Source organism: Varroa destructor, unplaced genomic scaffold, assembly GCF_002443255.2.
Source record: "Varroa destructor unplaced genomic scaffold, Vdes_3.0 BEIS01000004.1, whole genome shotgun sequence".
Lineage (NCBI taxonomy): Eukaryota > Metazoa > Arthropoda > Arachnida > Mesostigmata > Varroidae > Varroa > Varroa destructor.
The window spans coordinates 2,425,151-2,447,153 of NW_019211457.1; the positions used below are offsets into that span (position 1 = coordinate 2,425,151).

Genomic DNA, 22,003 nt, shown 5'->3' on the forward strand with positions numbered 1-22,003 from the left:
TGAAAATAATTATTAGATGCAATTAGGTCAAAAGATCAAAATCCTACCAGACCGTACAGCCTTCTTGCCAATTCTTGCCGACAAAAAGGAAGCTAAAATGAAACACGCCACCGTTATTGCCAATGTAAACATAATGACTATAGGAAGTACGGCCAACTGGATAAGCCGGCAAAAGAAAAGAATCTTCGCCATAGCTAGAAGTTGATTCATGCCACCTGTTTACAGCAGTAGGATAACGCTAAAGCAATAGGAGTGTCGGCAATTCTGAGCTGTCCGGTGGTTAAAATTGATATAGTCTTCCCTTTGCCAATGAGGCCGATGATCCGGTGCACTTTGTTCCGGCGCATCCGTTACTGAATTGCGTTCCGCAGATGCCCCTATTAAGAGGAGAGCAAATGTAGCAAATGCGATAGAACTAGCGATGAGATTGAAGCAAACAGAGAGAAGAGGGCGAAAACGGTAGACATAGGCAGATAGCGAAATCTAGACCAGCCTTCCGGAAGTCCTTTAACTCATTTTTGACCACATTACACAGCATTTCCTGGCGAACCAAAGCCGCATTGTAACAGAGCCAGGCCATAGACCGGCTGCCGCCGTCGGAGAGACGTCAGGTAGCTGCCAACGCAAACCCCAATGAGGCTTGCGTCAGTTCATTCCGGCTCGAGGGAAACCCAAGACAACACCGTGTACAAATAGCAAAATATGAATACCAGAGGAAAAACCTCATGAAAACGTAAACAATAATAAGATCAGGAAACATTTCGAAATGTGAGAGACATGTTGGAAACGCTAATGTTTGCGGTTAATTAGTAACGTGCCAGGCAAAGGGGCAACTTGAAAAAAGTGAAGAGGGAAGCTGAGCTTTAACCAAATTTTATCATGTTATGAGAAATAGTAAGCTTGGCGATAAAGTTTATTATCCATCACTTAATGTACCGTAATGATGCCTATAATAGCGTTTCAGTTAAAAACAGCACAACTGGTCATGACCTCGTACTATCTTGCTAACCCCACAGTTATTAAGCGCATTAAGTAAAATTCGGCTTTTCGCGGTATCTGAGGGCGGCCGAAGTTCTGGCGTCCTATGGCAGTAGAGTTTCCCTTTGGATATATAACTATTGGATATAGAGCTTAACTATCCTTACTCATGGAATACAGATAAGCACGGATCATACTTTATCACACTAGAGTACCCGTTAATTTGATGAGGCAAACTAGCTGAGGTTAGAGGATAAAATACAAGAGTACATTCTTGAATTCACGTCTTGCAGCTACTTGAAAGCTTTTTCTATTTCGAAAGCAGCTATTCGAGGAGACACAACCAGACACGGTTGTCATGATCTTCCCTTAACGAGCTGTCACACTAACCGTGTCTAAAGAAGATCCACTGTTTTGAGAAACCGTTAATTACTTTACTCTATTCTTATGCTTAATATTACTCATCCTTTACCCGAAACTGAGTAATTTACTTAGCAAGTGTCTAATGCTGGTAGTAGCCCGACCAGTCTTTCAGGCCAAGCTTCCAAACTAGACAACCGAAACGCGGTTTGTGTCCTTAAGCAAGTCCTTATATCGGAGAACAGCAAATTTGCAACGCTATATTACCTGCGACATATTGTATCACAAGAGCTACAGTTACTCAATCGAACGCTGTATCAGTGTGTGTAGTGCAAAAAAAAATGTGTTTTACATCTAATTTTGCCGTTAGGCATTACCTCAAATGGCCATCTCTCAGCATGAAACAAAGGGTCGGTTCGAACCTAGATCAGCACATGTTCCTAAGTTTAGTAGGTAAATACGTCACCGTTGCCCTATTACGAGGACAATGTGTAGCGTCTATGAATCTATTAGAACGCTCGGCCCATCGGGGCACGCGTAGTATCCTCGTGTTCGCCACATAGCGAGTTGTGCACTACCTGTATACTCTTGGTTACTCATGATAACCGAAACGGCCAAATGAATAAACTAACGTGAATTCATCCTCGAACGTCTGCAGCTCAGTCGCGATATAGTTTCGATATAGCTTTAAATGAAACTTCCGCATGGCCAGAATCGAGCCCACCCGTTAAGCTAGTGAGACGAGCTCGTGGCAAGTCAAATGATTCGAGGTCTGCGTGATGCACTTGCGGTCTAAATGGACATCACTACGACGGGGGTCTATGGGTTGGTCCGGTCACGGTGTGCATTTAGGTCGCACATATGCAGACTGTCTCTGAGTAGCTCTGATAGCATCATGGCGTTTGTCTTTACCGCATGGCTCGTATGCACTATAGAACTGAGCCGACCGCTTAGGAGTGAATGCTCTATTGAAGTGAAAGCACTGTTAGGCTTGTGGCTTCATGTACTTCATCTCAGACTGACAGTAGGTATACATTGTGTCACAAACGACGCCATGCTACCAGCGCTTTGTTGTGATAATCGTTTCCGATTGAACGAATGTAGCCCGAACTTCAGAACCGGCTAGGCAGCATCGTAAAGAGGAAGGAGAACGAAAGTTTCGAACAGCTTGAAGAAAGACAGGGTCCACCAGCAGACGAATGCAACACTGTGTATAGAAAATGCCTACTGAATAACCTATCGAGACAAATTACCTTAGTGTAACATTCAGTGATGGTCTTTGAAGTAGTATATAATAATTTCGTTCTGTAATATCTAGTAATCGTTAATATCTTAGTAACCTTGGTAGACTGAGGGCACCTCGTATAACGTCGGCGCGCGGAACCTCATTAGTTCACGTTCAGCGTGTATGTTCGCCTTTCACATATCACTTACGTTTTATATCTTTATCACACATCACGCTATAATATGTCACGTACTTTGTGTGCGTGTGACGCATTGTAATGCTGGATCTCACCGCCTATCGTTTCACACTGACCGAAAGCAATATGGAGAACTCGAATGACCTGGGGTTTACGTCCCACATAGTGTCTTGTTCCCACCTGACCCGTGGTATCCTCATATCTGAATTCTCGCTGAGCGACCTTTAAAGGGCCTTTCACTCCCTTTTCGCGTTTGCATTTCCAGCTTCATCTTGACCAATCGGTTGTCATGCTTGAAAGGATCTATGCCGAGTAGTTTTTGTAGTACGGTAAGCCGGTAATACAAGCCTTTGTAGCCATTGAGCTCGTTAGGTAGTCGTCTGGCTAGCCCTAGTCGGACTGTTGCTTCGCCAAACTTGTCCTATCTACAAGAGCTTACGGACCCTGACCGCTTTTTTTGGTAGGAAAGGAAAACCAACGTACCCCATATTTAGTGACGAGCTCCTCTATTTGGCGCCACCGATGGTCCGCCCTTAGTCAATTTAATTCATTATATTCTGTAGGCGATTCGAATGGGAGACTAACTACTTTAATATTTACACTCTACTATCAGAAGTTGGCAGGATGTCTGCAGACTAAGCCTTAGCTATAAGATGGCTTTGAACTTGCACTTGAATGTTTCGTTGGACAAATACGTAACGATCTTTGCTAACCTGGGTTGATTCGTAAGTTATCATTGTGTTCTGCAAAAAGAATCCTCACTCTCCATAGCTCAGTATAACGACGAAAGGGAAGCCGGCAAAGATTTTCTACGAAATGTTATCGAAAGATAGCCATTTTCTGTTACAACGCCTAATTATAAGTTGTTCGAATAGCCTTACTTGAGCTCAAACTATATAACGTTCCGAAGGCCAGACGCGAATGCCCCCTAAGGAATATCCATGATGTCTTTTCCGTCGTACACCTGTTTAATCAAACAGATGTACGCAGTCCAGTTGTCTTAATCATTGCGGCAAGTAGTCTTCACCTTGGAACGATACTGAGTGAAAGACAAAATTTATCAGTCCCCAATAGCTTTGGCAATGATAGCCATTTGACTAATGTGATATACTGAATTTATTTAAGGCAGAGTTATAATAATCTTCCCTATCTATATCCGCGCCGGAAACTCAAGCACTATGTATTCAGTCAGCCAAGTTCTTACGCATGCACCTTGAAAAAATTTCATACTTATCTTAACTACTTTACGAACATTGACAGTGGTGATCGCACATCGAAGCACACAACACGAAGCAACACTAACTAATAGTCATTCACATTATTGCCTGAGTGGCTGAGTTCCTGAGACCTCTATGCTTCGAAGTGTGCCCGTGTTTGGGTCGAACCAAGAAAACGAAGTATCCATAAGATTAGCGTGCAGATAAGTTACCCACCAAGCTACCCGGGAATAACAATAAAACGAAACTAACGACCATTAGCAGTACCATCTGAAGCAAGGCAGATTTGGAGAGAAATCCAACACATGGGTACGTGTGCTGAAGTCAATTCCTGGCGGGCTATAACAGACCTTTACTGGTCCCCAGTAGTACCATTGTTGATGTGGTGCTGCTCCTATTTAGCTACGCAACGAGCAACTAACTGTGCGTATTTTTTCCTCTTGGTAAATTTTTTTTCCAATTGGTCCATTAATGCCTCACCCTGTACATGCATGTGTTCTACCTTATTTCTGCATGCTGCATTGTTTTTTCTATGCTATCGGCCCGCACTATATACTGTATAGTCGTAAGCGCAGTCAGCCATTGAACATTCAAAAAAACAGTTGGTTTAGAGTCGAGTCAGGGTCTTGGAGCGCGGTCATGGTTTCCTTATCAAAACCCCGCTCTTCTTGCAATTATAAATGGTCCCCATAAAGTGGTCGACCCCGATCCCAGCCCCACGCCTCGAAGCCATCATCGAACCCCTATTTCGATGCTTGTTAAATCATAATGTAATCAATACAGTTATAACGCGGTATTTTAAGTACATTTTGATATTTGGTGACGTAGTGCCGGTGGTACATAGAAGCCTAGAAACCCAGCTGTAAGACGTGTCTCATTAACCATACGTAGATATATATATTTGCGGCTCAACTATTTCAAGGAACATTGGACCATTACAATATGCAATACTACGATTAAACATAGATTTATCTGTTTACATTGGAAATCGTAAGAAGTTCTAGTTCCGTATATATCTCTGTATAAATGGCACGTCCGGTTACAAATGTCATTATCCTGTTTTGCTTGATCTTAGTTAAAAATGAATCAAGTTCTACATGCGGCACTACCGTTAAGGATTGCCCCGGACGGCTGGCTCCTATCATCACAACAAAACAAACGTCCTGACACTTAATTTACTGCACTTTAACGGCTTAAGAGTTTAAGGGTTTCAGCGTTAGACCTATTTCCTTGGCGTCTCTACCTTCGATATCTGAACAAGTTATTGCTGCGCCATAACGACTACGTCTTGCTGATGTTGATACAGATTTAGTGTTGGTTAAATTACGGTCATAACGGGTGGCCAAGTCTGCTCAATCTCTCCATTGTTTCGATTTAACAGCGTACCCAGTGTTACTTTTGAGCCCAGTTCGACCGACATGTGTGCGCAAACAATTTCTTTGCGAGCTTTCGTTGCTATCGTAGATTGGGTACATGAGTAGACATTGGGAATCGACAAAAATCGTAGCTCCTTTTGCGCCCGGCCACCCGACCTTCACAAACCCGAGTGAATTATTTATTAGACTGCAACGAGATCACGCTTAGTTCAGTTGTGAGCTTCACAGACAAATAGACAAACAAACTAACCTTATCGTGACTTGTCGCAAATGTCGTTTTTTTAAGCTTGCTTCCAGGCCGGTACAGGCTGAGTCCAGGTAGAGAAAACGTGCGGCAAGTAAATTAGGGCCCGCCAGAAAGAATAAGAGGCAAGCACAAAAAAGGTGCCCGAGCGAAAGGTACTGGTGTCGATAGGGCAGGCAGTGTTGGTTACAATATTGTACAACGTCAGATCCTGTCGATCGGGCGGATAGCCTGCTAGGCGGATAGCGGTTGTACGCTCAGACAAGGCATCCGTCATGAGCCCGTAACGCAGCGAAGCAAATAAGCCTTTGTCTTGTTCGCAGTCATACTTAGTCGAGTTGCCTCGTCTTATTTGCCTCCTTTTCTGTTTTAGAGTATTTTCTGCTTTCTTCCCGGAGCGGCGGTAGGTAAACTGCCATGGTGTGTGCAGCTGCAAAAGTCCGCCGGACACCATGTGTTACACCGTGCATGCGTGTAGCTTGATGACGTGGTACAGTTCTACTCCGAAGGATTTTTGACTCTTATCTCAGCAGCGCCAGGAATTGGCAAGGAGTGACGCTGGTGAGGCATACTTGGATGTCCCTGCGTCAACGGAAACGACGCCGACAAAAGGCCTTATGTCAGAATATATTATGCCCCCCGAGACGCCGAAGGAAGGACGAAATCACCCTCTTTCTTTTCCCCAAGTGAAAAATAGGAGGGAACCGTTGCTGTGGGCTGAGTGGCGGCGCGAATTCGGTTGGCGTGGAGCCAGTAGCGGCTCGGGCGGTTACCGGCCCGCTGTTAGCTCTCTTTCTTTCTTCGTTAAGAATTATGGAGGTAAAGTGGCAAAGCGGAAGGCCGGCGTTAAAGAAGGCAGCACAGCAAGCCTACCGCTTAGTTTGCGCGGCAGAAGTAGGAGCAGCGAATCCTCCACAGAACTCTGTCGGGGGTTTCGACATCTCTGACGCGCTGCAAAGCAGCCTTCCCGAATTCTCGTCGCCGAGCCACTATAGTATACAGGCAGCAACGGTAGAGAAGTCTGACGGAAATCGGGGGAGGCTGCGAGATCTAGATGAAGTGTATAGCAGACAGGACGGCGTATACGTCAACATAGGGGATGGTTGCACAGGAACGAATAAATAGGACATATTGGTGCCGTGCCACACCACGTCAGTGCCATCGCCAGTGATACCCGCCGCATCTACCACCCAGCAGTCCTTTACTATTCTTTGTTCTCTTTTGCTCATCTCAAGTCATAAAAGCTAGCATGTCCACCATAAATTGTTACCAGCTAGATTATCCCACGATCGTTCCAAGCCTTCTGGCAGTTTTCGGATAGCATACTACTTTTGTCCTCTTTGGCTCTAAACGTGGGTGCTGGCGATGGCTTTCCAAAAAATGGTTACTGGGCAAGATGGACATTAGGAAAGGGCGGGGAACAGAGGTGACGTTCAAGTGTTTACTCGAAGGTTCGAAATAAAAGTACGGCGGTAAGCGTCTTTCAAACAACAATAACGATAACTGCGAATAGTTCGGGGACGGTGGGCACGTTGTGGGAAAAAGGGAAACAGTGTACCAGAGTAGTTGCTCGTCGTTCCACCTAGTCTCAAAGAAGTGTACCCAAGGAGACTTCAAAAGAACCGACACGCGTGTACGAAAGCGACACGCCCTTTACACATACAGGCGTTCATACGAACGATTCATAAACATGAGAAGGAAATGAGTACGATTCTTTGGTTAGTGCCGGATTGCCCGTAGATGTCAGTCTGACCGTTATCTCGATTAAACAGTCCGCCCAAGACCCATTGGACGGCGTAAGTAAGTGTTGTTATCAACGGAGACCTGTAAAGATCTGCGAGTGGTGTACCAGCAAGAATGATCTACCGAGCGGATGAGACATATGAAACGTATAACGTAAATTAGTTGATATAAATTGCTATGTGAATGATCGTTGAATATGAACTTATCGTTCTAATGAATACTAACAATCTTATGGGAACAATTACATTGTTGTATGATGGAACGAAGTTTTAGAACTGTGTGAATTATGCAGACTAACTTTTTCACGAAAATATTTAACTGTTATCTTCTGTTTTTTTTTTTTTCAATTAATCAATATCAGAATAAGTTAATTCAATATCAACTGTTATTTCGAAGGGTAGCTCGTTTTCGTAGAAACGAAGACACTATAGACAAATTGCTATGTGGGTTATTGTGAAGAGGCCACATCATATATGCTAGCCATTATAAACGATAATTGTATGTTCATGTTACGGATAGGTTGAGCTTTCTCGGTCAGCTTTCGAGGTACGTAGGTGTTGAGCATCGTCAAACGGTAATCTTGCTAGACATGTAGAAGAACGCAGTACGGAAGTTGCTAGGATCAAATAATAACCGGTAACACGTTGCTAACGTGTTCTTGTTGGTCTTCAGAGCATTTGGGATCCGCTTTTAGTAACGAGTCATACGACCACATTCAGTATGTCCAAGACAGTAACTGCTTTTAGTTTTGCTTACAAAGATAACACTGTTTTTTTTTTTTTTTTTTTTCATTATTCCGCATACCCAGTCAATATTACGCTTACTGATTTACGCTGGCGTGCGTCTGCTTGATAAGTAACGCCGGGCAAGATTTCAACAGCAAGAGTCAACTAGAATTTTTCGAAACGCTTATTTTCACAATATGATACCATCTTTTGTGGCATTAAACTACACTCGTTCTTACATCTGAATGGGTAACGGTGGTAACGTTCAGATCGCTGGCTACAAGTTTCAGAAGCTCCTGGTGCACTACTAATAGCAATAAGTATTGTCTTCACTAACATACCTACCATACGTTAATTAAAAACAAATCCGCACCCTTTGTCACTGAATCTGCTTGTTCTATTGAAGTTTGAAAAAGAAGGGTTTCCGCCCACGGTTCTGGCTAACCGGTAGAGAATCCGAATGACGCTTGCCATTGAAAATAGCGATATAATAATCATGGGAAATTATTGAGCTTTCTAAATGTCCACTTAAGAGTGTATCCATTAGAACATTTGGTTAATCGGGAAGTAACTTCATTAACTGCAGAGTTTGTTTGGCGATTTCATTTGAAGCTTTACGCCATAATGGCCAACCAAATTTTGCCTGCGACAGCTAAACTTTGACTGAGTTTTTTAATAACAATCGCTCAGGTTATTAAATCAAACCAGTCAAAAACACGGCATAAGCGACACCGTTGCTCGCTTTACCACCTATTAACTTGAAAAAATGCGGCTGAGACTATGAGAACTGTGTGTGAGATTGGAAATAAATAAACGGCGTTTACAGAAACTAGTTTCAACCCTTCGGATCTTGAAGTTTACGAATAAACTACTTTGTTAATACGACTATGCACACAACTAAGAATCAACACCTGCATAGATGCGTGCCCAGAAGAAGGGCATGTTAAAGGTAAACGAACTTTTACCAAGTGCCATTGGGTGTGTTGTGAAGGAGTGCTGCTTAAAGCTTAAGTTTTTGTATAACACTGAAATAATGAAGATAGATTACGGTTCTAGTAAGCTCGTTGAAATCGAGTCAAGCAGTAAGCAGCTTCAAGCCCTTGAAAAGGCAAAAAGCCCTGAAGTTATCACGTTGTAGAACAATACACGGTTGCGCGAAGCTTTGAAGGCAAGAAAAATTCTAACGGACTTCAGACAAAAATTCGTTTGCCCCCCGGCTCTGAAGAACAACTTGAAATTATAATTCAAAAAGCAAACTATAGCAGTCTGGGGTTCTGTCTAAGAGGTGCAACTTTGAAAAAAAAAGGTTCGGAAATACGTACCATTGGGTACCAGCAAAATCAAACTGCATATACCGCAGCTGAAGATAATTAATACAGAATGCCCGATTATGCTATAAACCAACCTACGGAAGACCAGAACTTTGGACCCAGGCGCAGTTAAAAACTTTCATAATGAGAGCTATCCAAAGACTACTAATTATGAAGGACAATAATAATGACTATTGTGTTTTTGTCTGAAATTCATTCAACCACTAACAAGTAAACTATATATAATGCTAAAATTAAACTAGCTAGAATTGATGGCTCTGTTCTGCTTTTACATGCAGACATATTTACTAATTTATTGATCATCTAAGCACACTTATTAAAAAAAATTCTCGATAGAAAATTTAATGGCAAGTAATTTCGACCCCACCCCCACAAAATGACGCAAATGCATGGACCGAAAAGAAGTCACACTGCAGCCCACGTAAGACTCTAAATAAAACTCCAGTTTGTTTTCAAAGCTGGAACATATTTCGTTTTCTTTACTATTTTTCTTTATTCATTCATAAACGTTATCTCACTTACTACATCTTGGATCATTCCTCTACGATTGCTTCCGGCTTCTGCCATCCCACCCAGGGTTGTACAAGCTGTGGGAAATGAATATGACGATATTCAGCTTCTACTATTTCTGTTCTGAACGTGCCCATTACCGACCTCGCTCCCCGGTTCGCTGCTTCACCTGCGGACTCCGAAGCAGACGCAAAAAGGACGTCCATACAAATCTTAAGCTTGTGATTGGTCCATACACCTCATCAATAGCGTCAGCCGTCAACGCTGCGTAGACGTCAACATCACAATGGCAAGACAAGCGCGAGCGTCTAACGAGAACAACTTGGTAACGAACAGTGTTCCTCATTCCCGTTGCTGCAGCAGCTTCAGCCGACACTCCCGCATCGGCGCGTTTGTTTCTAAATATAAATGTGCACCTCCGAATTGTCGTCGCCGGCTAAAAGCGATTATTAAGATACAGCCTTGCCTCAGTCATCGGTACCACTGCGTATTCGGCAACAAACTGAAGATGCAGAAAGGTCTCGGTGGCCTGAACGGAAGGTGAGCACTAGGAGGTTTGAAGGGGCAGGGAAACTACGAGAATATGGATAACTCTTCAGTTTTCTCCCTTACCCTATGTCTTCTCTTAGGTCTGTTCGGCCGTACCCTGTTAACGGTGGTTGTATCGACGCTCGTTGCAGGAGAGGTCCCTGATTGTAACTTGTTTGGAACAGTGAGCTATATATAGTAGGAAGAGACAGCAATGAGTCTATGCCATATTTTCGAAGCGAGTGCCGCTGAGTATCACGGGCTGGGGTGTCGGATGACGGGGCATCGGACTCCTCCGAACCCTCAACTCAAGCTAACTCGACTCGACCAAATGAGTTGGAATACCATGGAGGAACGAAGGAATTGGCTAGTTGTAGAGCTTGCTTTGGGGATTGACATGGACGGAGGTGGGCTTTTGTACGTGCTTAAGATAAAGGCGCCCGGTGTCGTCGGCCTTGACCCATATAAGGCCACTGAACCTCATGGCACGCTGCGGGACCTCAAGTCAGCGGCTGCTTGATCTGAATGGAATGTGCGTTAAGTGAACTGGCGCAGGCAGATGACCTTACGCCTTCAAAGCCAACAGGCGCTGATGGAATTCGTGCGAAATTTAAAGCGAACTAAATTTTACTTTTCTATTTGTATATATATTGAAAGATCACAACAAAAGTGGCTGACCGATGCACGTACATGTGACGTATTCCATTGCGAACAACGTAATAACATGCTCAAGGGCCAGCAAGGACGTCTTGCGTTATCGATAACGCCATACAGGTGCTCTCGACCTGACACAAGCGATTCAGTCGTTCGGAATAGTCTATGATTTTTCGAATGCGAATTTTTTTTGCGATTGCATAGATTAGAAACTGGAGCTCTATTGGCGGTGTGTTAAAACTGCTTGATTTTGCGGCTATTGGAAATAACGGGGGCTTCAATGTTCTCTACTTCATAGGCGGTGACCCTTGATCTGATAGGAAACTCATCGGCTTTCGGTTTGCTGAACAAGCGGTTCCATCGCCGCTTCGTTATAGGTTTCCTTGTAACACTAATAGGGGAATACCACTTTTTTTTATAATCTACCATATACGTCGCTACGTTTGCTATACATAAAATAATTACACAGCCTTTATTAGTTAGGAAGTGCCTATTTAAGAAGCCAGTGCTGAAGTCATTTGATAACAATTTTCATTGGTACCGAGCTGAATCCCTAAACACTCTTTAGAACAGCAAAAATTAAGAGAACAAGTCTATATATAGTAATACATTAATTGCTTAACTTCAACTTAGTGGTGACTCTGATTGCCTATTATCAACCAATAAAAGTTATTCCCTTAACCGGCTGGCGATCTGTTCCGATAGGCATAATTTTGTGAGTTTCCTATCTCTCTTTTCTATCTATTTCCATAACGGTGAGTTTCCTATCTCGAAAAACATCGATTTCGAAGATTTCTTATTAACGAGCTCCAAACAACGAGAAAATGCAGCGCAGAAAGTATACAGTTTTTTTAAATGCAAAATACAATAAAATTCCTTTAACTAACTACAATAAGCCAATGCACAAAAAAGATCAAGCTGTTCACATAATCAATCAATTACGGGCAACGTAACGTGACCGAAATAATGATGAAACCCTGTTAGCGTTCTTCGCTAGATATTTGTATTTGTACTCATACAAACGCGTAAGATTTATATACGTAATAACGTGTGAAAACAATGAAAGTGTCAAATGATATGGAAGAGAAGAAAAATTCGACAAGCTGGTTTCCACATGAACGAATGGAATAATGACCAAAAGGTAAACGTATTTGTATGAACGAGAACGTTTTTACTTCACGGCACGCAAAGGAATAGCTTCACGTACGTGGTGTGAGGTTCTGTTTACTAAACCCTGATTCTTTAACCTTACATATTCATCCCATCAAGCCGGCTACTGGAGTCGTCGTATTACCTCGGTGTAAAGCTGTTCAAATATGATATATATATATATATACGTGGATTATACTCGCGGGTTTGTTGATAAAGCTAGACAGTCAACAACTCGACACAAGCGAGTCTTGTTAATCGAATTTTGAAGTCGATCGACATATGGCCGACAAATGGCAATCCGAGCTCGACAGTAACCCAGTCTGAGTTCTAGGAGATTACTGGGCTCAATTAATGTTTTGCAGTATATAGCGATGCCTGCCACGTCTATTTTGCAACATGTTTGCTATGAACGCTCCTGGTTTGAAGGCGTCTCACTAGTTCGCTCCGGACTTTGGAATAGGTCAGAATTGAAAATCTCCATTCTAGGCCAGGGTAGAAAAGCGGTTGTTCATTATATTTATAGGGCTATCTTCTAGTTCTATTTTGACGCCATGTTAGATTCATTTGTATATTTCTGTTACACTGCACATAGCTTCAAAGATGGGGTCATGAGAAGTTTTTTTTTTTCTGAAAAAGGCTAAATATAATCCAAACTGGTGAGAAAATGCGTACGGTAGGTAGATCCAATATTGTTGCCCATCGCAGGATCACAATGTGGTTCGGCCGTTTTTGAGGTAATAATTTCAACATAGAGGGCAAGGCACGTTCAGCTCGATTTTCTGATTATGAAGACGGTGAAATTTTCAGTATAGACGAGCAGAGCTCACATTATGATACAAGCCCGACTGTTTAGGCCAAGATAACGAACACCAGGTAACGATTATGTCAATCGAGCAGAAATTTTTGCCCCTTATGAGTTGACCGTGCTCACACGACCAGTTTATCTCCTTAAATTATGCAAAGACAGCCTTTTTTCTTGCAAGGATGTTTGCAAGTGGTAAAAAGTAAATAACTTACAGTAAAGTTACTTAGATGGAGACATACCGTGATTAGAGAGCAATAATAACCTTCAAACGGAGGCTTAAGCCGAACCCCATTTAAAGAAGGTAATGTTGTGCATTGCAGAATAGTGACCTTCTTTGAGCCATCCCAAACAGCCAACATATTTACTCAGTGAAGTATGGTGAACAGCTTGATCGTTTAAGGTAGCGCATCCAACAAATGCACCAGGCTATGGTGAATAGGCAAAGAGTCATGTTTATCATGAAAGTATCAAGTCTTTGCACATCTTTAATAGCCTACCAAAAACTGTACAAGTTTGAATAGGACGTTTTTCCTGCCCTACATCTCAACGGTGCTTCTGCTAAAGATGATCTTTCCTAATCTCTACAAAATTCCCTTAGTGGGATGATTTTTTTTATTGTTATTGTGTAAGAAATACAATTGACCAGTTTATAGCAAATAAATATATATATATAAACTATTGGAAAAATCCAATTAAGGGTCTGCCAAAAATGTGGGCCAAAAAAAGTTATCTGGATAGAAAATTACTCTCATTCAAAGCTAAATATAGTTTCAGATCGAACTTATGGCGCGACCTAAGGATTCATGTAATTATACAGGGTGAGGCAATTATCTCGTGAAAGTGTGAGAGTCGTCGCTTGGATTTTATTTGTTCTTCACACCTACCAGTTTTTTCTACCATCCTACTGCTTAAACAGATGTAAAATGCAAATTTCTGAACTGTTAAGTGAATTTTATCCGACTTTATGTATATATATATATATATATATATATATATATATATATATATATATAGATACGAAGATTCCTTAAAATATATATTCACTTTAACATTGAAATTCTGTTATTTCAGGTAAGTGTGGACCGACGCCAGACATAATCAGATCCCCGTCGTACGTACGTCAACCCGCTACTCGTAGCTCAAATTTACGTAAGCGGAAAACGGTACGCGTTCTCGTTCGCGATAGAGCGAATCTGTCAAGCGCTTCTTCTGTCTACGGTTTTATGTCCTCTTCCTGTCTGTGTAGTAACAAAAACCAGTTAACCGCTATAGAGCTAGTGCAAAGTAGGGTCTTGATTGAAATTCACCACTGAAACAACTTTGTACTTGCATTGCACACGAAAAAAAAAGAGTCTTCCGGCCATTTCGTTGTAAAGCGGTTCCGGTCGTTAGACTCTTACTCATACGCCAAGTAATCCGTTAGAAGGGTCCCGCTAGTTGGCATTGATTTTCCTCCATGTATTTTTGTGGAGATCAGTATCTTGAAACTATTTCATCAGCGGCAAGCCCGCCTCGTTCTGCTAGGTAAACATACAGACTGGCAGTCATATAACTCACTCGTCTTCTCTGTACATATTTGCACTTCGTTTACCTTCCGCCCGGCACCTGTACAGCTTCCTTTTATCGAGGAAACCCTTTTTCTTCTCAGGCCGCCTAGGTAGGTAGGTAGTGCTATCTCGAAAAAAAGGTCAGATACCTTCTTTATATGCGGCTCCTGCCTCACTCACGGCCGGTGTGCCCTGTCTCCAAAGGCAACAGAAAAAACATCTTGATTACCGAAGACCATGTATATTGCCCCCCCCCGAAACTCTCTCGTTGAAATGAAAATTCATGGCCACAAAAAAAATTAACCGCATATAAGGGTCTTGCATGACTCTTGAGAACAAAACACAATCACATATTGTGAATAGGTGTGATATTGAAAACTCATTAATGCAAGCCGCTGGTTTGCATTGCCCCCAAAAATATATTGGACTGCTTCTAAGCCGAAATTGAACCTATCATATCTTAGAGTAATATTACCTAACTAAATACGCGCCGGTTTGATCGGCTATCTTCTACCAACTTTTTCTGCTGATACCGTGATCTTGCCTCTGTAACACTTCGAGAATTTCCGGGCAAAGAATTACTACCAGTGGATTTTACATCCCTAAAATTGAAACTAACTATTTACCATTCAAAGGGTCCCTCGAAAACCGGAACAGATACTGCCAGATCCGGGTTATGCAGCAAACGCAGTGGAAGTCTTTATTCGAATTCTGTCAATTTTTGACAGATGTATGTGGTCTGACACTGTGATGGTAAACGACGGCGTCTTTTCCGTTCACCTGTTCCGGTCAATTGTTTTCAATAACTTGTTACGATCTTGTTAGCTAATGCTAGTGGAAATTTGAGTAAATTATGGCAGCAATTTGTAGTGCACCGTTTGTCGTCAATCCCACCTAACACATAGCGTCGTGTTTTTTGCCGTCGGTCAGAACTCTGCTACAGGTTATGGAATACATTGCTATGGCTTGTTTTTATTTGTTCGTCAATGTCGCTTCTAATCCACCTTTCATCACCCTCCTGACCAATCGCTTTCGAAATAATATGATTTCATTGTATTTCGGCAGAGTTTTGCAGCTGGAAGTAATAGATACGCTCGAGTAAGATCTTCTGCGTCAATGAGAAAATCGAGATTTTTCTAGCCAGCTTTTTTCTAATTGGACGTTTAGTTTTTTAGCGTTGTTTATGGTCATCGAGATGCCTTGGTTGACTTTCGCAATAAGGTTACTAACTATTTCTTCAGTTGGTCGTCTGCGATGAAAAGCATCGGTTACACCGAATAAAAGCGACGACGCCGTCTTTCGATTGTTCTTTCCTATCATGCACCTTTACCGGACGTACCAGATTTTTTTTGCATTCGTATGGCGTCAGTCGTGATAAACTTGAAGTGTATCCGTGCATAGTTTTCACTCATCATCAAAGCACTTTAACGCCGATGTGAACGAATACGTCTTCAATACTGCCAAGTTTTAGCTTTAAGATACACCGACGCAAACACGACAATACCCGTATTACTCGACATACGTGACATTAGCGCCATCTAGCCAGAAATACAGTCAATAGTTTTTTCGACCACTCACTAGTACCATAACACTACGTTGAGACCGATAAATCGATCGTAGACAAATCGACTAGATGAGCACGTATCAACTATAAGGGTTGGTTTTCAATTACAGAAAACCCATAAACCCAGAAAGTGGAATACATAATGAGACCACTCCACCTGCACCGCAAACAGAAATAGAGGCTATACACTAAATGTTCTTCTCTTCGTACGCGGACTGGCGTTCACTTCCAAATATATCATCTGAGGTATGAAGTTCTTGTAGAAGCTTCGTTCGCTTTTATATTATTACCCAAAGCGTCTTCAGTGATACCTATGTCATCGCACTATGTAATAGACCGCGGCAGAGAAACACTTAGTGCATTTTCCTTCGATACAAATTGATATAAGTTGTGGACAGCATCGTCTAACGGATCCTGTGGTTTCTAACATGAATGTCTTTCATTTCCACTAATGCATCCACAGCCGGAAAGCGGCTAACACGCAGACTGCGCCGATCCGATCGACTCCGTCTCCAGCCGGCTCCAGTGGGCAAGCGCGGCATTCACATTGTCCTCACTCTTCATTGACCATCTTCGCCAATGCCCCCCAATAGAAGTCGCCGTCCTCGGCTCTCTCAGTTGTTCAGCGTCAGTTGCTATTCCAGTCAGGGCAATAATGCCCATTGCAATGGTATGCTGCTTGTACCGTCCTTTGTTATGTATACTATAGATTGATGTCTTTCTATAACAGCTGATTTCGCGTTAACGGTAGCTGCAGAAGCCCCAGAGAAGCCTAGTCAGATTTATCCGGGCTATTCACAACAGGATTAGAATCTGTGGAAATGATAGACGAAAGGCTCACCTGCAACCCCCAGGGGAGAAGCTGCGCCGAGACTATCTTAGTGGTACCTTTGAATTACCTTGCTACTAGTGGTATGTAATAGAATAGAATCATAGTTTTTCTTCTTCGTTTTGAATCGAGTCATAGAAAGGTAGAACATAATGGAGCATCAATATCACGATAGATGAATTACCGAGCAAATATAATACGATCATGTCCGAGGCGAGTGACTTTGAATAAAACTAAAAAACACCCACCCCATTTTTCTGCGTACGTGCGCGCATATCGAATTCATGAAAAGCTTTCTCGCTATTACGTAGAACGATGACAAATACTCCTTTGTCACAAGTTGGCTCAGCCATAAAACTGCAACCCTTCGAACTCTTTGTTAGCTCGAAAGAATAGTCTGTCAGCTTAGGTATATGAAAACGTTATCGAAAAGTGCGAGGCCAAGAAACGAAAGATTTACCCAAGGAAAGTTCCAGTCTGTTCTATGTATGATTGAACGCAGGACCGTATTCCAGTAGCAGTATTCAAAAACTATGTATAAGGTTCCACGAACGGGACAGTTTCGGTGAACCATTACAAGTGTTTCTGTAGTACTAACATGATAAATTTGGTCGTTGTGGTCAGAAGATTCTGGCTTAAATCCCATGCTATTGAAGCAAGTAGCACGATGCGACGTCTGGTGCCTGTAAACGAGACTTGCACATTAAGCCCTTAAAAAAAGTCAGTGCTCGGCGAAGGGAATTGTTCAGCATCTCGCAGCCCTCCAATAGGATTAACAAATACAAAAACAAATGAGGAATACTTTCATTGTGTATATTTAAAGTATCGTTCATTTTTCCTGACATTACTCCTCCTCTGTAAAGGGAATAGAATTAGAAATAAGCAAGCCTTTCTCCCATACGAGTTAGTTTGAATACCTTTGGTTATACGCTTGTTAGAGAAGCTTGAGGGAAGCCCGCAAAATATCCATGGCTAGAGATGTCGGTCGAAGTCGTACGATTATAAAGCGGTACGGCTTCCATTTAGAAACCTTACTTCGTTGACGCCTTCAGTGTTATCACGTAGACTAAAGCCCTGGCTGGCATTTGATTAATTAAGATGTCGACCTAGACCAATTATCGTTAAGGCGGAATCAGTAAAATCTTTTGTTCTAATCAATTCACCATAACATCGAGGAGGCACGTTAGGACGAGTCGTTACAAGAGCAACGCCGCTTCCGTATCATTTTGTCTTTTGCCCTTACGTCAAATTGTAAAAATGAATCTTCTGTATTATACGATGCTTGCGGTGGGTTGCATGTGTGAATGTATGGAGATGCTATATGATAAATTCTCGATGTTATAGGCGAGATACTACTGAGGATTTATTCCAGTGTTGCGACTATAAAGGTTACCAATAGGTCCTTCTGCAGGCATATCTTTCATCGGATTTGTGTTCAGCTGTTTTCCTGTACGATTTATTAACAAACAGACCCTAGACAGAGAACAGTATACTCGACGAGAGCATTTGGATTAACCGTAAGCGTAACTTTTTTGTAGCAGCAAAATGAGAATATAAATCCAGCTAGGATGGGTACTGTGTTTTTTCTACTTGCATTTTGAAGAGCAATCTGATTTTCGTTGTTAGAAGAATTTGGCATCTATGTCGTACGTATCTGACCCACCGTAAACAATACGCAGCTACAACATTATACTGATAGAGTGTCCTTAACTGACAAATTCCGCTCGCTTAGTCTATTATCGCAAATAATTTATGTATATATATATATATATATATATATATATATATGCAGATACTTTACACACCAGGCTAGATGAAGAAATGCCACCAAATATGCGCTCCTTCCATACAACCCTTTGACGCATATATTTCCTACCGGCCGTTCCGCACCGGTTCACACATTTCTAACTGTTCCCTTGATGCATCTGTGAACATGTGACAAATGCCGGTAATTCTGCACAAGCTTACGCTCAGGCCAGCCGAACTCCTTTTCCTCACCTGCTTTCCCCTCGCCTATTCCAACTCTGTCACTTTAACGTTGGACATCGGCCAGTCGATGATAAAAATAGTTCTACTTCAATCTTCAAGGAAAAGACGTTCACCCACCGTTAAGGAACCCCCTGTGACGCTGCCTAAACGCTAGAGCTAGCTCTACCTACATCTCTTCCGCCTTAAGGCTTAATCTACTCCTTCAAGAGGCGAACCGACCACTAGCTGTTACTTGCTCAGCATCGGCCCTTTTTAAATAGGTCTCTTTTGGCATCGATTTCTGCTAACGGATGGAGACAGGGCAAAGGCAGTGGAGCCGGTAATGGAGCCACAAGTGATTGCATGGCGGGAGAAGCAAAGCCATCAAATCGAGAGAAAATAAATCAGAGAGCGTGAGTTAAGAGCATCCCATGCGTTAGGTCGGTCTAGGTCCCTGCCCAGCTGGGAGCGGCCTGTAGGTCGTTTAGGTGTTTGGGGGTAGCCAGTGCCAGTGATATCAACAAAGGAGAACTGGAATGTGTTGCGACCAAAGCCATAAAGACAACGAATGGTAGGCAAAGCTCGGAAAAGCTCTGTTCAATGAGGAACTCTGGGTGATAGAAGAAAAAAAAAGAGTAGAGCAGTGAGTCATGTTGAACCTAGGTAGACAACGCTGTGTTGAGCAACACGTTTGCGCATGCGTCAGAAGTATAGCTAATGATTTTCGTATTGTACATGTAGGCGTCCTAATCATACTTGCCATAAGCGTTAGCAGACCTGGCAGAATCATGCGCACATAGCGCGACGTACTACCAATACTAGTGGAAGAGCTCGGTCTCGGTTTGTATCAAGGCGCTGAGCTAACGTGAACCATGCGAGTGTTGGACGAAGCAAACATCAAGTGTTTAACTTACTTATTGAATCCTTCGTTTGTGTTCGAATTCGTGTTTATAACTTTAATTTATTATCGCAGGGTTAGGCAAGAGCCGGATGGCATACCGGGAGTTGGGACATAAACACCATCTGATCTGGCCGAGCTCTATCCAAAATAGATGACGTATATTTTAGCTTACTTTGAGTGCTAATCTTTTTGAGTCCACGGTAATAAATAGCCGACTGTTATTACGGGTTGTTAGAACACCGATTATGGCTAGAATAACAACGAATTTAAGAGTGATATTCTCAACTCTCTCGTTCAGCCAGCAGATCACAAGTCAGACACAAAAGCAGACAGCCCGTACGTTCTAACGACGGCTCGAAATTTGGTAAAACTAACCTTCTATTATCAAAATAGAATTACGTTTAGAGATGATACGGATATTATTGGAAGGCTACTTTTGACCTCTTTCCACCCGCTTTGTTTCACCGTATTCGTCAGTTCAATGAATTCGTCAGTCTTGTTGGCGACGATGGCGTTAATAGGTTCAACGCGATACCATTTTGCCTGATATAGAACCCCTTATCTACGCATTAGAGATGGTATACCGGTGAACGTCTGCGCAGGCTGTTCAGAGGTTGAATCGAGTGCCGTTTTGTACCGTACGTGAACAACCTACGTAAGAATCGATCTTTCTCACTTCTGGGTGGCCATAGCCGAACCAATGCCTTTAGGCCAGCTCATCAAAGACCAGGTGAACGTGTAAACGCGAAAATTACTCTCGTAATGACTTTTGCTAATTGCACACGATTAACATAACTTAGCTAGCTAACAGGACATCACACTAATAATAGACGTACCACGCCGGCATAAAACGGACCACGTTTTCCGGATAGTGTTGCTAGTACTTACTGATTACGCTTTTTTTTACGGGCGACCCTCGTTGGCTTCACTCTGCCATTTCGTAACAAGCCAATCTACTGATCCCACAGCCGAATATACGTCGATTAGCTGCGATGAAATCACTTTAGCATCGCCCAAAACGCTGAAGTCAGATGGTAGTGATAGATTTTTCAATGCATTAAGATGTGTGCAGCGCATGTATGGCATTCAGTGTGACAGTGCCACGCCTTGCAGTTGAGGCCTGTCAGGCGATTGGCAGGGCAATAGCACATTATGTATTCAAAGTTAGTTTCCTTAGGTAGCCCTCATATCCCGGCCGTAGCTTAAATCTGAGAGTCAGTCAGACTGAGTGCCGACAGACCTAGTTGGCTGTTGAATCTGACGCTCGGCCTGTGCAAGTTTGATCAAAAGACTCTAGTCAACCTGCACGACTCCGTCGTGAAACTGATAACGAGAATCTATAAGATTAAAAGTATCTTCGAACAACTAGATCAACCGTTTAACTAGAAATAGTGCGATGCGCGAAGAAGCGCGTTCTCCCGAAAGAACTTAGGTCGGCCGACCTATTGCGACATTGTCACTAACTATATATATATATATATATATCGATATAGGTAGGTGCATTTGTTTTAGCTCACATTACCCCCGGCACCCCTCAATGGGGCTCAGTCCACACGGGTTACGATTGATATCGTGATGAGTGTTCGCGGGTTGATATGCTGCCACAGCAGGCCGATGCCGTTTATTTGGTCTGCTGTTGTGCTGCTGACCATAGTCAAATGTATCAAAAATCGACAAGGCTGATAAACCTGAAAGCTATCTAAACAACATCCTTTCAAGTAGAGATGTTCGTCTGTTAACGAGAGATAAACAAGATGACGATGATTATAACAGACCACCATATGCTTTTATTCGTCCTCCGTTTACGACGGGGAAAACGTCGATGATGCAATGTAAATAGACGATTATGGCCTGCTCGGCCTGTTGTTATCGGCCTGGCCAATAATATAGGGTTTTGCTAAGCAGTTGCTTTTTGATACTGTTCCCACTGCCTTTTCACCCCTGCTGCTACTCTCATTGTCGTTGTTGTTGTTGCTTTTCTTCTGTTGCAGACACCCAAAAGCCCCGGTGTGGTACTAATACCTATTTGTTTTACAGTGGAAAATCAGCATTATTGCAGGTTATTACCTGCCAGATGTTTATATCTAATCTTGTTTTGCTCACTGGCGTAAGTGCGTGTCTTATGGAATGATTCATTATTATTGTATGAA

The 22,003-nt window shown here is 42.5% G+C and overlaps 1 protein-coding gene across 5 annotated transcripts in view; it reads left to right on the forward strand.

The window, feature by feature from the left end:
* Positions 1-22,003, forward strand: part of LOC111248825 (uncharacterized) — a 141,069-nt gene that overhangs the window by 24,812 nt on the left and 94,254 nt on the right. For 3 of the 5 annotated variants that reach the window (XM_086988643.1, XM_086988646.1, XM_086988645.1), the window contains exons 3-5: positions 14,116-14,207; positions 16,266-16,401; positions 16,619-16,825. The exons of the other annotated variants lie outside the window; for them this stretch is intronic. The gene's annotated coding sequence lies outside the window, so the exon portion shown is untranslated. The remainder of the gene's footprint in view (positions 1-14,115; positions 14,208-16,265; positions 16,402-16,618; positions 16,826-22,003) is intronic. 5 annotated transcript variants of the gene reach the window in all.